Raw genomic sequence first — 19076 nt, 5'->3', positions numbered from 1 at the left:
AAGTTCTAACTGGAGCTGGGTTTAGAACTGTAGAAATGAAAATAGCTTGTACTAATTGGGTAGAGTGTGCATCCCTCTCTGCTTATTGGTTTTATACAGGTTTCTTAAGGTGCAAGAAGTTATTTAAGTTATTTAAAGTGGGTTTAGCTATTATGTGATGGGTGATAGAAACATTCAGAGATGTGATAATGCCCGGTGAAGTTGGATAAATAAATTAAAATCCATCAACTTCAGTCAAGAAGAGGATACCAGAGTACAAAGTTACAAACCTGGACACTCACTCCAGGATCTTTGGGTTGGTGGCAGGGAATTGGTGGTTTATTCCCATTTAATAAAGTTTTAGGTTGACAATTGCAGCAAACTGAAACTGTTCTGAAAAAGGAAATTTTGTGTAGCCGTGTGTTTTGCTTTAAGAGAATTTTTCAAGCGGGATTTGGGTAGCCCTTCTTTAATCTTGGGAATTTTCAAATGGAATTTCTGTCGCCTTGTTGTAATCTTGGGAATTTTCGGGTGGGATTTGTGTAGCCCTGGACTGTCTGTCAGAACTTTCAGGTGGGATTTTTGCAGCCCTGGTTTGCTCTTGGGAATTTTCAGGTGGGATTTGTGTAGCCCTGCTTTGTTTGTGGGAGTTTTCAAGTAGGATTTTTGTAACCCTGGTTTACTCTTGGGAATTTTCAGGTGGGATATTTGTAGCCCTGTTTTACTATGAGAAATTTCCAGGTAGGGTTTGGTGGTCCCATTTTACTCCAGGGAATTTTCCTGTGGGGTTTATGTAGCGCTGGTTTGTTACTGGAAATTTTTGGGCAAGATTTGTGTAGCCCTGCTTGGTTTGTGGGAGTTTTCAGGCGGGATTTGTGTAGCCCTGGTTTACTCTTGGAGATTTTCAGGAGGGAATTGTGTAGCCCTGCTTTCTTTGTGGGAAAATTTGGGTGGGATTTGTGTAGCTCTGGTTTATTCTTGGGAATTTCCAGGCAGGATTTGTGTAGCCTTGTTTTACTATGGGGAATTTCTAGGTAGGATTTGGTGGCCCAGTTTTACTCTTTGGAACTTTCAGGCAGGATTTGTGTAGCCCTGGATTGTTCTTGGGAATTTTTGGGAGGGATTCGTGTCTCCCTGCTTTGTTTGTGGCAATTTCTGGATGGAATTCGTGTCACCCTGCTTTATTTGTGGGAATTTCTGGATGGAATTTGTGTCACCCTGCTTTCTTTGTGGCAATTTCTGGATGGGATTCGTGTCACCCTGCTTTGTTTGTGGCAATTTCTGGATGGGATTCGTGTCGCCCCGCTTTGTTTGTGGCAATTTCTGGATGGGATTTGTGTCACCCTGCTTTGTTGTGGCAATTTCTGGATGGAAATCGTGCAGCCCTGCTTTGTTTGTGGCAATTTCTGGATGGGATTTGTGTCGCCCTGTTCTGTTTTTGGCAATTTCTGGATGGGATTTGTGTCACCCTGCTTTGTTTGTCGCAATTTCAGAATGGAATTCGTGCAGCCCTGCTTTGTTTGTGGCAGTTTCTGGATGGAAATCGTGCATCCCTGCTTTGTTTGTGGGAATTTTCAGGTCGGATTTGTGTACAAGCCTCAGGCCTCGGCGAAACCCCCACCGTCGGGGCTGCTGTGATTGCTGGGCCTTTTCAGCCTCCTGCTGCAATAACCACGCAGAGCAAACCTTCCATGAGAGCCCTGGGCAGCGCCCCCAGGAAATGTCAGGTATTTTGGGCAATAAAATGAGTTTAAAAGCTGGGAAAGCTTCAGGAAGCACTGCAGGGAGCCATCCCTTCCTCCTCAGCATCCCTGACCTCAGCCCTGACATGATCGATGTATTACACTGAAAAACATGGAATTTGTCCTGTCCAGCACCTGTGGCAGGTGTTCTGTGCCACACCTGCCCTTCCTCTCACGTCAAACCTTGTATCTTTGAAGAGCAGCTTGTCTGGGCAGGGCCTGGCAGTTCCAGCAGGTTTTTGGTGGAGCTCTGCACGCTCTGCCAGGCTTTGATAAATAATGTAAATGACAGACAGGTCGATAGAGATGTAGATGAAGTAAAACAAGTCTGTGCTGCAGCATCTGAAGGCTCAGAGTTAAATTAACTGATGGAGATGATAAAGGGCTGCTTGTTAGAGCTGCACAGGACCTGGTGCTGTGAACGCCTCGTTAAGGTTGGAGCTGCTCAGCCCTCGAGCCCCGTGTTCAGGGAATTTCTGTCTGTGCCCATCAGGAAGAAAATCAGTTTATAGCTTAAGAAGTGCAGGAAAATGCAGGCACAGGTCTGAATTTAGCAGCCAGATGTGGTGTGGGAAATAAAGGGTGGAAATTGAGGGAGGAAAGCTGCTGGCAGCAAAGGAAAAGCATCTCACTGGCATCAGGTCCAGAGGGCCTTTAGACCAGTTGTATTTTGGGATAAGGTTAAAAAAGGGATGTGAGTTTTCACCCCAGCAGGAACCCTATTGTTGGATCATTAAGGCTGGAAAAGGCCTCCAAGTCCAACATTCGAACAAATCTCACCCTGCCCATAAATCCTGTTATGATGTGCCAGCTCTGCTTGTTTTTGAACCCTTCAGGGTGGGTTTTAAAAGCTGACCCTCCACTTTTATGTGATGCTTCTGCTCATTTTTATGCACAGAGTGGATTTTGGGCAGCAGCCAGGGCAGAGCTGGCCGTGCTGGGCAGGAGCAGGCCCAGGGTGTGGCTGTTCGAACGCAAAGCTGAATTCTCAGCAGTTTTTTGACTTGTCAGGTGAGGAAAATCCTGCTGCAAAGACCAGCAGCTGTTCCACAGGTGTGGGGATTCCACAGGGAACGAGGCTGGGATCAGGCGGATCCTAAACCCGCCCTGTGCCAGTGGCTGAAAAGGCTTCGCTGGTAACAGCACTGATGGATTGGGAGGGCTGGAAAGGCCCAAAGCAGCTGGGATTTGTGCTATAAACTCCAGTTATCCTCCCTTTTCTTCTTCCAGAGGCTGAATCCATCAAGTTTTAAGTGCTTTTCCCTCCGAGTTCTGCCTCTTCCGCACTCACTTCCTCAGAATTAAATTATGTGGGGAGCATCCATGGAAAACATCAGAAGCTTTTCCCTCTCGTGTGCGTGACCAGCACACAGAATTCTGGCAGATTTTTAGCCCTGCTTTGTTCTGGGGGGTTTTGGGGTAGGATTAGTTTAGCCCTGGTTTGTTTGAGGGAATTTTCAGGTGGGATTTTTGTAACCCTGGTTTACTCTTGGGAATTTTTGCGTGGGATTTGTGTAGCCCTGGTCTCACCCTTCAAACTGTAGAAAACCCTTTGAGAAAAGCTGGTTTGCAGCACCAGAGAGTGAAGATTGCTTTCAACTCCAATAATTTATATTTTATTATATTGAGCTCCTTGCTCAGGGGCTCCCCAGTGTCCCGTGAGCAATTTTGGGGGGGGGCTGGGGTGTCACACACTCCCCTGATGGCACAGGGGACCCCAGGAGAGCTCGAGGCCCCCTCAATATTTGCCCCCTCTCCTGTGAATCCCAGCTCTGTAACCATCCCAGGGAAAGGAAGGAAGGCTGGAACCTCAGCTATGAATATTTATATTGGAATATTAGTGGTTGTTTTAGTGTAAATAACAGCACAGTGGATTCCTTCCCTGCAAAAGCATCTCTATTCCTGTGGAAATATGGAAATATTATTATAAAAGCCTTTTGAGGCACAGTGGAAGCTGATAACTTCGTGTCAGGATTATTGCAGACTTGTTTAGACCAAATTTTCTCCATGTGTTCTCTGAAGTAATTGATTTTTGGGCCAGAGCAGGAGTGATGTTATTCAATTAAAGAGGCCTAACGTGAACATTTTTGAACCAGCAAGAAGGAAAGTTTGGGAAAAGACAACGAGTCCCATTTAAGCAAGGGAAAGAAAAAACATGTTGGCTTTTTGGGGGATTTTTTTTTTAGGGAGAGCTTGACGAATGTCAGCTTTTAAAAGCCATAAAAAGCAGCAGTTAAGAAAAATGTGGCTTGTTTGGGGGGTTTTTGGTGCTTTGGTATAGATTTAGCTGCAGCATTTTAGGCCTCATATGTGGAACTGAGTTTTTTCAGTCAAGTTTCCAACCTTCTAAAAGCCATCAATATTTCAGAAGCACAAGAAAGTTGGTTTACAAACTGTTGGGTTGTATTAAATAATATATCTATACCTGTGAAGAAAACAAACATCAATGGCTCCTGCAAGTTTAGCTCTGAAAGAATCCTAAAGAAATGTCGACAGCTCTTTTCTGGGCTCTTTCTATTGTGTCCATCAAATGTTTGGGCCCTCCTTGAAATGATTTTCAATATTGGCTTTTACTTTGTGGTAAACTTTTTGCTGAACATTCTTGGGGAAGCCTAAATTCATTTATTTTACCCTCAAGGGGGAGTTTACAGAGATCTGTACGTGTTTCTCAGAGAAGTGGCAGTGAAATGATGGGCAGTGGAATGTCCTGCCCCGTCCATGTGAAAATCCCAACAGTTCCCTCACATTGTCCCTGCTGGAGGCAGGGCTGGTTCCAGGGGTCCTGTGAAGGTTGTGATGCTCAAAATTCCTGCCTAAAGTGGCCAAAAGATTGAGAAATAAACCCAAACAAATTACAACTGATTTTTGTTCAAACCACCAGCAGTTTGATGAGAGAACTCAGAAGATTGGGGGGGAGGGGGGGGCGGGTATGGTGATTATTTCCTTTTTTGATTCCACATTACAATTACTGATTCCTTTCCTGATGACCTGTTTTAGGTGTTTTTACACCTAAAACCCCAGAGATTATAGCAGAAAGAATGGCCAGCACTGAGTGTATCATTTAAAAATCTATTCAGAGACATTATTAAATGTCCTCTGACCTTTGGGGTTTTAAGAGCACCGGTAACAATTCCCACTGATGATCCTCGTGGGTCCCTTCCAGCTTGGAATATAATAGGATTTTATGATCATAGATGCACTTTTTAAAATAAAACCAGTTTATAGAGCAGCAAGGGTTACCCCCAGTGTCTGTCTGTAGTCAGCATTACAGTATATCCCGGGTTTATGTGGCATTTTATGTGGAATCCAATTCTGGATTGCAGTGGCACTGCTGGTGCTGCACTGGGAGAGAGCTCCCAGTGAAATACTTGCAGTGTGGAAAAAGCCAAGCACTGCTCATGGTGTGAGAAAGGACATCCCAGTCCTGCACCAGGAGGGAATAGATCCAGTGGGATCCCTGAAAGTAACAGCTTCCAGGACTTAATACACCAACATCTCCTGGTGGCGCATTAAATCCCTTCCTTCTGCAATTAGTTTGATTAATACAAGTTTCTAAACCTGCCCAGCCCTGCCTGTTCAGGTGGTGGAGTCCTCATCCCTGGAAGTGTCCAAAAAACCTCTGGATGTGGCACCTGGGGACACAGATTGGTCCTGACCGTGGTGGTGCTGGGTCATGGTCGGACTCGATGATCCTCAAGGTCTTTTCCAACCTCAACCATTCTGTTCCCTTCAGCAGCTTCCCAGTTCATTGCGCCACATTCCCTGTTTGTGCTTCCAGTTGGTGAAACCAGCTGCAAATGGACTGGGAAAAGGTCAGGAATGGGAAGGGGCAGCTGCTTTTGGGGGAAGGTAGAAAACAGCAGCTCCATAAGGTGCCAGAATTAGTTAAATCTCCATCCTCAGCCTGAACACCCACAACCACCTTCCTGCCTTGGCAGTGGGAAGCAGAAACGCTGAAGTTTCAGGTGCTTTGCTGCCCTTTCGTGCCTGATCCCAGCATGGAAAATGGAGCTGACATAAACTCGGAGTATCCAAATGATCTGTAAGTATCTGGGCTAATGAATGAGTTAGAGCTCTGTCAATATTTGCAGCCAGGCCTGTGGAATTAGCGTGGGTAATGCATGCAGGAGATGTAATTTTCAATTTACTTATCAATGTAAACATTCATTTAAAGCCGAAGCTAAGCCTGGTTTACAGAACTTCGCTTGCTGGGAAAGCAGGGAAATCTATAATTTACATTTTCCGAGGGAGAGCTGCTCACAGGTACCCAAACCAGGGGTATTTCAGTGTTGTTCTGCAAAATTCAGTTCTTTCCAAAACACCAAATCAGATTCTGGCATCCCATGGAAGATGACTTGATGTGTTATTCCAAGCATATTTTTCCATGTATATTGTGTGGTTTTTCCCTGGGAACGCAAGGAAATCTTTCCCAAAACAAATCTTTTTGTCTCTCTCGTTTTTTCCCCGTTGTTGAGCAGATCATAATCTCATCCATAATGGATGTGGGACTGGAAAATTCCAGGGAGTTCCCATTAACCAGATTTGCCGAGGGAAGGAATTGTCTCCCGAAGATCCAGCTTTAATATAAAAAAGGAATAGCTGATATGACCATGTTGAGGTGCAAAAGCTGGCAACGGAGCCCTGCTGATGGTTAACATCAGCTGGGTTCCGTGGGCCTTGTGGTAGGACAATTTCTGCAGGTTGGATTTGTGCTTCTGTGACGAGGAGCTGGAATAATTACATCCCTAAAAAATCTACTGCTCTGGAACTGCGTGTCAGGAAAATACCCCTCTGACAGATTTCTTTTCAATGGTAATCAAACGGAAGGAATTTGGTATTTTGGGGATATGGCTAAAATGTAACCCAACACGGCAGAGGAGCTCGGTTTACCCCGGAGTCATTGGTGCAGCAGAACACAAGGCTTTGTGCACAGCTGCTTAAATCAGCAATTTTGCTTTATATCTCAGTTACCATTTTCCCAGGGAAGGGCAACAATTGATCCCATCAACACAGGTTCTTGTTTGAGAGCACTTTTTGAAGTGATTCTGGTCGGGCCTGGCAGGGAGAGGTGAATTATCTCCTGTCTGACTGCACGGTGCAGGCACCACCCACCACTGTCGTGCCTTGCTAAGTTCCCCGCAGCTGTTTCTTATGGGAACAACGGAAATGCCGGTGTTCTGCTGGATCTCAGCCCTAATGGAATTTTACTCCAGGCCATTGCACCAAAATCTGCTGGAAGTTTCTCCCCCAGCCTCTCCGGGCGGGTGGAATCGATGGAGTTGGCGCAGCAGCAAGAATGGGATGAAGGCTCTGGAATCTGTGGGGGAAACGTGGGCAAAAAAAACCCCACAGACAAGGCAAGGGAGGGAAATAACCTTGATTTTGAGAGTTTGGCATCAACTGGGAGGTGGAGGGCTTGAGGGAGGAGGAGGAGGAGGAGGAGAGCAGCCCCCTTGTGCCGGTGACAGCAGGAGAGCCGGGGGACAATGCCCATACAGGGACCAGCTGTGCGCTGAGGCACTTGAGGAGGCAAAGAGGCGTCCCTGGAACATCTGTGCAGCACAGAAACCACAGGGGGAAGGAGCTGCCAGGGAATCCAGGCTCAGGCACCGCTCGGGGATAAACAACTGCTCCTGTCTGAGCCCTTTCTCTGTGCGTTTCTTGGCACGAATGGAGTGAGGCAGCGGGGAGGGAGCTGAGCACCGGGTGGGAGAACTTCTGGCACGAGGAATGTTTGTGAGAGTGGCAGGGCTGCAGCAGAGATCACTTACAGCCCATGTGGCACAGGCTGAGGTTCTTGCCACAGGCTTTACAGCAGGTTTTGGGAGACAACCTGGAAATGTGCTCTGCAGTGTCCCTGTGCTCGTCCAACCTAAGAAATCCATTTCCTTCCACAGCCCCTCCCAAACAGCCAAGGATGGCTCCCCTTTGCTCTTCCATCAAAGCTGGAAGAGCTCACTGGTCCCCACCATCAGATGTGAGACAATTCCTTGATCTTCAAATCCCTTCCCTCAGACTGATTCCTGTAAAGGTGGCTGAGAGGTTCCCAGCTTGATTTCAGGAGCAGGGCAGGGGCTCTCTGCTTGCTGCTGTTTGATCAGCAAGTCCCCAGCTATTTCCCTGAGTGCTGGGCCGCAAGTGGCTGAGTCTTTGTAGTTTTAACAGCACCTTTAGTGCAGGGACACTGAACCTCCTCGGAGCTTTGAAGTCCCCAGAGCCACAGCTCCGTATTTAAGCACTGAAGTGACATCAGGAAGGGCCCAACACCCTCTGGACCTGAGCCCTTGTGGTGCGCTGTGCCCTCGCTGCGAGTCTCAGCTGCTCGGCTCGTTGCCATCCAGGATAAATTGAACACACCACGCTTATTTGGAGCAGAGAGGGAGGTGCTGGTGGCTCAGGTGACGCTGCCTGTGGGGCAGCTCTGTTTGCGAGGCCGCACGTGCCTCTCCCACATCCAATTCCCCCCTTGCTGTCACAAGGCCATTAACACCTCCAAGTGCTTATTTATTCTGGCATTTGGTTCCCCGGGCCCCTGCAGGCTCAGCATGGGATGGGCCAGCCAGGGTTTGTTGTTTCCTTTCCTGGGCACGTTTGGTATTTACGTGGAGGGGATGGGTTTCATCCTTTCATTTAATGGCAGAGAGGCGGGAGGGAAAAGCCTTTTTGTGGCTCTCCAGCTCTCACCTGTGCAGGTGCCACGTGTGGTGTTCACAGCCCCAGAGCAGGAATAGATTCCATGGCAAAACCCTGCGGAGAGGAGCTGGGTGCTGTTTCTGGAGGAGGGAAGCTGTGCTCGTCAGATCACTGCAGTGGCGTTTGATTCCTCCTGGGTTTTCACAGTGACTTCCTCCATTTGCTTCTGCTGGATGAGTCAGGAATGCAGAGCCCTGAGCTGCTGCAGTGTCCGTGCTCAGTCCTGCCTGGCTGCATCAGCTGCTCCCTGCTCAGCTCGTGCCTTCCCTCCCCATCAATTTGGAATTCAAATTCCATAAATTCATGGGCTGAGAGGCAGGGCACGGGACTCTCCCAGAAAAAAGAGCATCTTGTGCTTCATCCCAATAAAAAAGCACCCAATTCATGTCTCAGAAACCCTTCCAGCTTTCCCTGAGGGCTCCAGGCACCCAAAGTCCAGGGTGAGGATCGGAAGTGGTTTCTAGGCCACCCAGGCGGGCTTGGGGAGGGCTGTTCTCAGTCCCTCTGTGCTGTGAAGGCCAGGGCTGTGTCTGCAGGGGCAGGTGTTGGTTTTCCAGGAGGGAAGGGGTCCCATGCCAGCCCCAGCTGGCCCTGGCTGCGGGATCAGGGACACAACCCAGTGCTCTTCCCAGCTGGGAGCAATTTAGTGACTCATCCATCTGTGACAGAGCAGGGGATGAACCTTTGCCTCACCCCAACCCCAATTTTCCAACTGGGAGAAGCAGCCACCGTTTCTGGGTTTGCTTTGCCACCGTGGGGTCCCTGAAATTGGGGTCAGGTCTTTCATCAGGGAGGGGATTCTGCTCTTTTTGGGCTCCTGGAGAAGTTTTGAAGATTCCTCAGCACTTCAGAGAGAAAGCCTCGCTGTTTTCTCCTGTTCTAATTGTATGGGCAGGAGGGGAATAAGAAATCAGCTCTTCCAGATTTGTCAATTTTCAGAAGCTATTAAGGCATTCCGGTTTAATTTTGGTTAAGAGCCGTTCCATTAAGGATGCAGGGAGGAAGCCGTCCCTGATGACCCTCGGGACATGCCAAAGTGCTTTAAGATCAGTTTGGGCAGTCAGAGATGTGTGAGTAATGAAACGTCTGCTCCAGGAAGGGCCTGTGCCCACCCTTGGCAGGGGAACCTGGCAAGAAGCTCCTCCACGGCTTTGCTGCTCCCTCCCATCCCTCTGCCTCCTTCAGGAGCCCACTCCATCTTTTCCTTTCCCTCTCTTCTCTGATTTTTTTCCTTTCTTTCCCAGCAAACCTCGGAAGTTAAGGCACCACGAGATGCAACATGACATAATCAATAGAGAAACTTTCCGAGCTTGCCAAGGCTTGGGATTTTTTTTTTTAATCTTTTTTGAAGTGTCTTGCTATCTGTCAGCATGTGCTAATTGAGCCTACACGCCCATATGGCACCTGCTCCCCGGAGGGAAGCGTTTCCATAGCCCTGGAGAGCACAAAGAGTGCCGGGGAGGGAGGGAAGCATTTGCCTGGGAATGTTGTATTCCTGGAAAACAAACTGGGGATGGTCCCCACGGGGCTCGATTGGAGCCGCCGGTGTCATTGCTGTGCTGCTTAGGATGCTGGCGCTGGGTGAGTTGCGTTAGGCTTGGCTTAAATTTAGAACTAGGGAAGGTTTTAGTTCTGAGGAGGGTGAGAAAAGCGATGTGGGGGTTTCTAATGAGCCCAAACGAGGCAGCAGCTCCATTAAACCTGAGGAATGGTGGCTGTGATGCCCAGACAGCAATGGGAACGCTCCTCTCATGGCTCAGTAACAGCTGCACCCACTCCAGCTGAGCTCAGCAGCTGGAATTTCACATTCCCAGCCTCCCTGGGGCCGTCTCACCAAAACCTCAGCCAGGGCTCCAGAGCTCTCCAGCCCCTGCGCTGGGAAGGGCTGGGTTCCATCCTGGAATTCAGGAGGCATCTGCCACTGTGGGAAGGGAGGTGCTGCCTCCCACCCCCAGATGGGCAAGCAGAAGGAGAAGGGGCTGCCTGAGCCATGCACGGAGAGGGAGCACAAAGAAATAAAACAGTCATGAGTTTTGCTCTGCGCAGGAAACAAAACCCACTGGGTGACGTTCCGAGAGGCTGGGGGCACTGGGGCTCTGTCAGCCTGGCACCAGCTGGGGCAGAGGTGACAAGAGGCCTGCGAGGTGTGAAATACCTGCAAGTGTGTGAATATGGGCGCTGCAGAGCTGGAAGGTGCTGCAGGAAACTCGTGGAGGTGTGGCCGAAGGCTTGGGATCCGTGGGGTCGGCACAAGGCCCTTCTGCACATCCCAAAACCCCTGATCAGCCCCAGAAATGCAGGAGCAGCACCCAAAAGGGGAACTGGGCTGTTTCCGGTGGAAAAACCACCGGTGTTTGGGGTTGAATTGCTGTGCTGCAGCCTGTGGTGTTGCATCTGCCCTACTTCCAGGGCTTTGGGATTGCTGGGGTGTGCAGGGAAGTTCAAGAGCTCAGTTGTGTACCCAGGGTCTTCAGACCTGGCTTTTTCGGAATGCTGGTGACACAACCATACAGATTTGACTCTGAAATCAGCCAGCTGCTCTCAGAAGGAGAGATGAGACTGGGCCTAGGCCTTTTCTCGTTCCTTTTGCTGTCCTGAGCGTTCCTTGGTGCTCACTGAGTGGCAGGAACTTCAAATAGGAATTGCTGTGCTCTGTGAGGATCAAACTGCGCCTTCCATCCCCTCCCATCCCTCAGGGCTGCTTTGCTGCAGAAATGGCACTGATTAAAATGTGTGTGACTGTGCTGGTGTTTGATGTTGTGCCTGGAAAGAGGAAGGATTGTCCCCCAGAAAGCTCCGGGGCTTTGTTGGTTAAGCAGGATGGAATTGCTGTGTTTGCTGCGCTCCACATCTGTCTGAGCTTTGGTGTTGAGCAGGGCCTAAAAACACCTGAACAAGCAGGTGAAATGAAACACCCCCTCCCACACAGCAGAGCTCTGTGACCAGCCTGAGAACAGCTAAAGCCCCACAGGCTAAGGCTTGATAAAGTGATTTTATGATCACTCAAAATCCATTTAGTTTTCCCATGTCCTTTCCTGGTTTTGCCTGCCCGCTGTCTGTAAGGGCGAGCTCTGCGCTTGTAGCTCTTGTTCCAAATGAATTTACGGTGGTTTCCAGTGCCTCTCAACTGTTACCAAGTGGTTTGTTGGGATTTTTAGGCGAGGTTTCCTACAGAAGCTGGGGTCTGCTGGAATCCATCCAGCACTTTCTGGAGTATTTGTACCACTCGCTGCAGAAACCAGAGACCGACAAACGCAGCTGATAAGAAGTCCCAGCACATTCGTGTGAGATAGAGGCTGATACCATTCCCCTCCCTGCAGTGGGTGGCCACACAAATTGTCTTCTGAGAATCTGTTGATCCTTGTGTTGGAGGACTGAGAGGCTTTGGCACTCCTGTGACACCAACGTGATCTCCTCGGTCACTTGGAGGGGAGGGATTTATGGGGTTGGGACCAAACATTTGTTTCCCTCCTGATCCTGATCCTTCCAAAGGCACTGGGCATTGGAGCTGCCTCAGGGAGGGGCTTTAGGGCACCCAGGAATATTTGGGCTAGGTGGGGGGTCCTGGCTGCAGCTCCAGGGACCTTGTCCTGCCACATTCCCTGATGGAGAAGCAGCTGCTGCCAGGTTTTCCCTTTACTTGGGAGAGCTGCAGCTCTGAAGGACCCGGCTCTGTGGATCATCTGTCTCAATTAAAAATAAATAAATGGAGGTTTGTGTATAAAAAGCAAATCTCTTCCTGAAGCTGATGGGGATTTTAATGATTTTTATTTCCACAATCTCTGGGAGCAATCCCTGCTTCCTTCTGCAAAGCTGGGGATTCTCTTTAGTCTGATACAAACTCGAGCTTTGCTCTGCCCCCTCAGCTGGCTGAAGAGCAGGGAGTTCCCCAAAACTCTGGCTTCTTCCCCAGCCTGTTTCCTTCTGCAGAACCTCAGCCTGTCCCAAGTGTGCCCTGGGTGTCCCCAGGATGGTTTAATCCCTGTAAATTCCCCCAAAAACAACCTGCTCCGATGGGATGCACCTCTGCTCTGGAGTGGGCTCCAATCAGGGGATGAGGAGCTTCATTTAAAGTTGTCCATGAGCTGATTGTGTGGGACCAGCTGGGACAGACCTGGGGCAGCAGCAGAACTGACCATCTCCCCTTGGAGAGGGATCTTTCCCTTGGAAAGAGAACTTTCCCTTGGAAAGGGAATTACCTGGTGCTGGTGTGGGGTTTTCCTGGGGAAACCTCCAGGACAAACAGGCCCCACTCCACATTGGACCCTAAAATTCAGCTCAATTCCATCTGCGAGATTTGTTGGCTTTAAGCATCCCAGCTTTTTCCCATTTTGTGCTGCATTGTTGCACCTTTCAGCTGCTGCAGTGCCAGCTCTAACTGGGATAAATCCCCAGGGAGGCTCTGATCCAAGGAGAGATGTGGATTATGGGACTGAGAGCTGGGCTGAGCTCCTTGGATTTCCTTTGTGTGTGGGTCCTGTAAGGGCTGCCCACCCTGGAATTGCCTTTGGCATTGGAATAGGAATTTGTTGAAGCTGCCATTGGGTGGGAATCCTTCAGTGCCAAACAGAGGGGCTGAGCCCTGCTGAGCCTTCAGGAGCATTTCCTACCCCTGACAGGGCACATCCAGCTGTGGAACGGCCACGATTTATGGGATATGAGGCAGCTGGAGCGCAGAGATGGCAGGAAAATCAATAAATAAACCCAAACCCGGGGAAGTTGGCTCTGCTGCCTGGAGTTTGTTTGGGAAGGGGAGTGCTGGTGACCAGATGTGTGTGGGAGCAGGGGGGAGGTGCTGTGGGTTTGCAGAGCTGGTGGCAAACACAGAGTGGGCCTGATCGGATTAGAGCAGCTTGGACAGCTCCGAGCAGCAGTGGGCGTTTGCCTGCGGATCCAACCTCGCGGGGCTGCTCTGGGAATATCCCGGGAAATTGGGATGGAGGCGCTGGGACTGCAGGGAGCTCAGCAGCGTCTGTGCTTCAGCTGGGGCCTGTCTGCTTACACAACAGGCTGAGGGGCTGAGATTGCAGCAGAGATGTTTTCCTGCCTGTTTTTCCGTGTGGGAGGAACTTGGTAGACAGGAATCCTCAGGTGGAGAAGGGGAATGAGTGCCTGGGGCAGAGGGAATGTGCTAAACTCGGCACTGACACGGAACCGAGGCCTCAGCCTGGCTATAAATTGCCACCTTGCAAAGCAATTTTGGCTTTTGCTGTGTTCTCACTTGTGATAAATTTGCTGGGAACTGGAGGTGTTTCGCCTCGGATGCCTTGAGCTGTTCCCTGAGTCTTTCCCAGCGTTTGGAGAGGGAATTTGTCTGTCTCCTGTGCACACGCTGCACATCCTCGGGGACCCGGGGAGGTGTTTTCCTTAGGAAAACCTGCTGGTGCAGAGGGTTTGTCTCTCAGAAACAAAGCTTTCAGGGAAGTGGAGTGTTTATGGCTTGGAAACTGCTCTTGGCAGAAGGTGCAGTGTGAGGCAGGAGGTGAAAAGCTGAAGCTGTTGGTGTTCCTTCCCCTGGCCTGGGGAAGAGCCCAGTGCCCAGTTCTGCCCTGCCCCATTCCCAGATCCCAGAAATTCACCTTGGGTGCCAAACAGACCAGAGTTATCCTAAGCTTGTTGTGTATTTATGGACAGGCAGCTTTAGGAGCAGGACATTCCCTTGGGATAGCAGTGATCCAGCTGAGCCTCCTTGCATCCTCCCAGAAGGGAGAGAATTCCAGCTTCAATCTCCTCCATCGCTTCAGGTGCCGTCTCTGACCCATCCTCTGCCTTGGGTTGTTGCTTTTTTTAACGTCCTTTTCAGAACGCCTCGTTCTGTTCCATTGTGCCATGAAAACAAAGACACCAAACCCTGATTTCCTCAGGAAATGTGATTTATTTTTCCTCAGGCAGCCCACAGGGAGGGCGTTGGGCACCCCGAGGAGCGGAGCTGACACCCTCCCTGCCAGGAAGGTGGGCGTGCAGCTCCAGTGCCAGCTCTGTTTGGGTTTCAGCCTCTCCCCGAGGATGAGTGACTGTCCCAGTGTCACCTGATGTGAAGGCTCCTGGTGTCGCTGCAGGTAGGCGAGGGATGAGTTGAGGCAGCCATGAAGATGTTCCCTTCCCAGGGAAAAGATTTGTTCTAGGCTGGAATCAGAGCTGCTGTGCTCCTTTCTGGGTGAATTATTCCGCTCCCTTCAGTAGTCAGGCGCTTCATTTTCGCAGGATCTTGCTGTTGGTTTTGTTTTGGCACATTCTGCTGTGTTAGGGAGTGACCCTGCTCCAGTTTATTGTGCGGATCATAAAATCATGGACTGTTTTGGGTTGCAATGAGCAGGGACGTCTTCAACCCCACCAGGTTGCTCAGAGCCCCATCCATCCTTTTCCAGGGATGGGGATGCTGCAGTCCCCAGGCACCAACCCTGCCTTCAGCTGCTGGCTGCTTTAAAATGCCGGGCTGGAAAATGGTTCAGGAACAGATTCAGGAGGAGAGGAGATGTCCCAGCTCTCCAAACTGAAGCATTAACCCAGTGCCACGTGGTGAGGGCAGGGACTTGGCTTTAAATGGATTGGCTTTAAACGGGTTTTAGTGACAGCCGGCAGGGATTTGGTGCCTGTTGGTGTTTGTTGGCAATTTGGCGAGCCCAAAGAAACAGAACGAGGCCTGTTGAGTCTTTGTCACCTTCTGCGCCACCCTTTCCTGGTGGGTGACACTGGTGCTCTGGGGATGTTTAAAAATGGTCCTCAGCTGCTCTGGGCTGGTGCTAAGGCAGGGGAGCGGGGAGGGAACTGGGGAATGTATTGGGTTGGGTTGGGTTGGGTTGGGTTGGGTTGGGTTGGGAGGGACCTTCAGGCCCATCCCGTTCCCCCCCTGCCGTGAGCAGGGACGCTTTCTCTGGATCAGGGTGCTCAGCCCCACATCCAGCACCTGGAATGGTTGGGTGGGGTTGGGTTGGGTTGGGTTGGGTTGGATCGGATTGGGTTGGGAAGGACCTTCAGGCCCATCCCATTCCCCTCCTGCCACGGGCAGGGACGCTTTCCCTGGGTGAGGGTGCTCAGCCCCACATCCAGCACCCGGAGCAGGGCCTGGTTCCCCTCTGGGGGTTCCTGGCTGTGGCAGCACAGCCTGGCCCTGGCTCTGAGCCACACTCGAGTGAGCAGCTCTCGCTGGGCTCAGTGTCTTCCTCCAAATGCTCTCTGTAGCCTTTGGGCAGAAGAGTCACCAGTGAACAAGCAGGAAAAAACCCCTTTTGAAGCCTTATGGAACCAGGCAGAGAGCTGGAACCAGGGGAAGTGATGAGCTGATCAACCCTCCCTGCAACAGCTCCTCACAGAATCTATTCAACAAAAATATTCAAAAATTCAATTTCCACAGCAGGAATTGCCAGTGAAACCAGGAGATTTCCTTGCTGGGTTTAACAGAGCTTGGGTTACTCCAAACGTGGAGGTTCTGCTTTAGGAACCTACAACTTGTAGGTAAAAGAGGTGGATCTGGTAAACCAGAGGCTCTAAAACACATCAGCACTAATAACATTCTGAATTACATCTTTTATTTTCCTAAAGATCATTGGCTTTGGACAAACCCTAAGGAATCAGACAGTCTTTGTTTGGTGATGTGCTGAGAGCTGGAATCCCCAGCTGGAGCAGTGGGAACCAGGGACACTGGAGCCTGGGGAGGAATTTTAATCAACAAAATAGGGGAGTTTTGCTGGCAACAGCAAGGAAAAAAGGAGGGGAGGGTTTGCTTCGTTCACCCAAAATGCGCAAGAGGTGAGGAGCCTCCCTGTGGGGTCTGCCAGGAAGGGACAAACCCAAGGACTCAGCTCTCCCAGCTCAGGGGGCCAGGAGAAGCAGAGAGGTTTATCCTTAATTATGCCTCAAATTAAGGACTTCTCTCCTTGGGTCAGGCTGAGATTGGGGCTCAGGATTTGGGTGTTTGAAATCAGGGTGGAACTGGGAGCAAACGGAAAGGCTGGGAGAACTGGGAATGTTCAGCCTGGAAAAGAGATGTGGGGTGATGGATTGTGACCTTCCAGGACCTGAAGGTACAGGAGAGAGGAGAGAGACTTCAGAGAGGGGGCAGAGGGAATGGAATCCCCTGCCAGAGGGCAGGGATGGATGGGATATTGGGAAGGAATTCCTCCCTGGGAGGGTGGGGAGGGGCTGGGATGGAATTCCCAGAGCAGCTGTGGCTGCCCCTGGATCCCTGGCAGTGCCCAAGGCCAGGCTGGAGCCCCCTGGGACAGTGGGAGGTGTCCCTGCCCATGGCAAGGGTGGCACTGGGTGGGATTTAAGGTCCCTCCCAACCCAAACCATCCCAGGATTCCATTATTTCCCTTTGGTTCTCAGATTCCCATCCCTACCACCTCCCTGCGTGCTCCCAGCTGCCGTGGCAGGTTCAGCTGACAGGAATTGTCCCTCAGATCCCCCAAATCTCGTTGGGAGGCAGCAGCAGCTGTGAGGATGGCGGGAGCAGCTGCTGGAGGCCGGGCAGGACGAGGAGCTGGGCAGGGATGTGGGATCCCAGGATCTGCTGAGCAGACGGAGACTCTGAACAGCTTCTCCTTCACAAGAGGAATTTGGGTTTTTCCAGAGAAATGGGATCCATCTCCATGCTCAAACAGGAATTTGGGGTTGGATTTTTTTGTTCCCCACAGGATAACAGGTCCTGGTGCAGAAGGCGGCAGAGCTGAACTTGGCTTTCAATAGTGGGAAGGAAAAAAAGGCAACTTAAATGTTTGGCTGCTTCATTTTGTGTTTTCTGAGGAAAGGTGGGAATCTGTCTGGGATCTACAGAGGAAGTCTCAAAGGAAAGGTGGCAGGTTTAGAAAGTAATCTCATTTCTAGGGCTCATTTGGGGTGAGAATTCCATAAATCTGGGAATTGGTGCCCAGTTCTCTGTGGAGCTTCCCCACACCTTGTCCTGAACCTCTTCAGGAGTGGCAGAGATTTGCTCAGCACATTTTGGGAGCAAACAATAAAAATATTTATTTTTCTGCTTTTTTCCTCATTTTTTGGTTTAAAACACTTACTTCTCCACATATTCAGCATTAGAAAGTCCTCTGAGTAACCCAAGCGATGGAGATGAAAACCTCTGCAAGAGGCTGTGCACAGGCTGATTAAACTGGGCTCCAAAACCTGGTCTGAAGTCAGGGCGATGTTAATCAGCAGCAGAACTGAATGAGGGGAAAGATAAACACACACTTGGTTTTCCAGCAGTTTCAGAACAGCCCCCACAGCTGCTTTGGTTCAAAAAATTGATTTTATTTTCACAAAGATATTTTTAAATGTCTTTAACGCTCTTTTTTACAGGACAATAAAGAGATTCGAATGTTTCAAATTGAAATGTATCATTTCAAAACAGAATCTTGGAGTCATTTAGGGTGGAAAAGGCCTTCAAGGCCGAGGCCAACCCTATTTCTGTAGCTGTGTCATGTTTAACTTCATCTAATGCAGTTAAAAAGAACTTAAAGGAGAAACTCTGGGATATCTCAATTGCACGTGTCCAAATAAAATATTTTACTGTTGTTTCTTCCAACCTCTTCACCCCCAAAAATCAAGTTATTGCAATCAGCGTCACTTTAAGCACTGACAGCAGCCCCCATTTGGCTCTTCTTTCCCCAAAACTCCTGCACCCAAAAGGCCTGGAAGGAAATTTTGCCGGAGTATTTCAAGGTGGAGAAGGCATCCTGATCCTTTAAATAATAATTTAAAATTGAGGGGAAGCCTCCTTCTCTTGCTGTAGGAGAGCCTCCCACCATTCCCACCCCAGGGCAGTTGTCTCCAGCTCACCTGTGGGAATGCTGCCACACCTGGGACAGGTGCCTGTGGAATGGACACTTTGGGAAAGGGTCCTGCATCCTCTCCATCCTCTCCCATGGGTGCAGGGAGTTCATTCCTTCCTGCTCTTGCTCCAGCTGAATCCACTGATGGAAAAGGCAGCCCCCAGGAAAGCTCTGGAATGGCACCAGTTAACTGCCAATTGCAGTTTTCCAGTGGAATTAACAAGCAGGGCCCCTGGCTCCCCAGAAACGCACAGTGAGAGCTGGGAACCTTCCCTGCTTTTTATTCCTCCCGACTTAGAACATCGGGAAGTATTTCTGGTTTGTTCTGCCGGGATGGTTCAGCCTGCAGGGTTGGGGTGACCGAGCTGTGACCTTCCAGTGCCTGAAGGAACCTGCAGGGAAGATGGAGAGAGAGGATTTACAAGGGACGGAGGGACAGGACATGGGGAACGGCTTCAAACTGACAGAGTGTCCCAGGCCAGGTTGGATGGGGCTTGGAGCAGCCTGGGACAGTGGGAGGTGTCCCTGCCATGGCAGGGGTGGCACTGGGTGGGATTTAAGGTCTTTCCAACACAACCCATTCCATAATCCCATGAAATATCTTCTGCTGGAGTGGCCATGTGGTGATGGCAGTGCAGGGCTTCCTCCCCTCTTCGCTCAAACCTTTGGGATCCAGGTTTTAGTTCCAACTTCCATGATTTCTGCTGGAAGGCAATATTCCATCCGGCACTCCCATCCTGCTCTTCAGAGGTCCCACCTGCAGCTCCAGCAATCCTGGGCACGTTGGCAGCTTCGCTTCTGTCACCTCCAGCTCCAGGAATTCTGCAGCCAGCAGGAAGAATAAATCTATTAATGCACAGGCAGGGAAATTGGCGCCTGTTAACAGCAGCTAAATTTA

This window comes from Corvus moneduloides, chromosome 27, assembly GCF_009650955.1.
Source record: "Corvus moneduloides isolate bCorMon1 chromosome 27, bCorMon1.pri, whole genome shotgun sequence".
Lineage (NCBI taxonomy): Eukaryota > Metazoa > Chordata > Aves > Passeriformes > Corvidae > Corvus > Corvus moneduloides.
Note: the sequence above shows the minus strand (reverse complement) of the source record.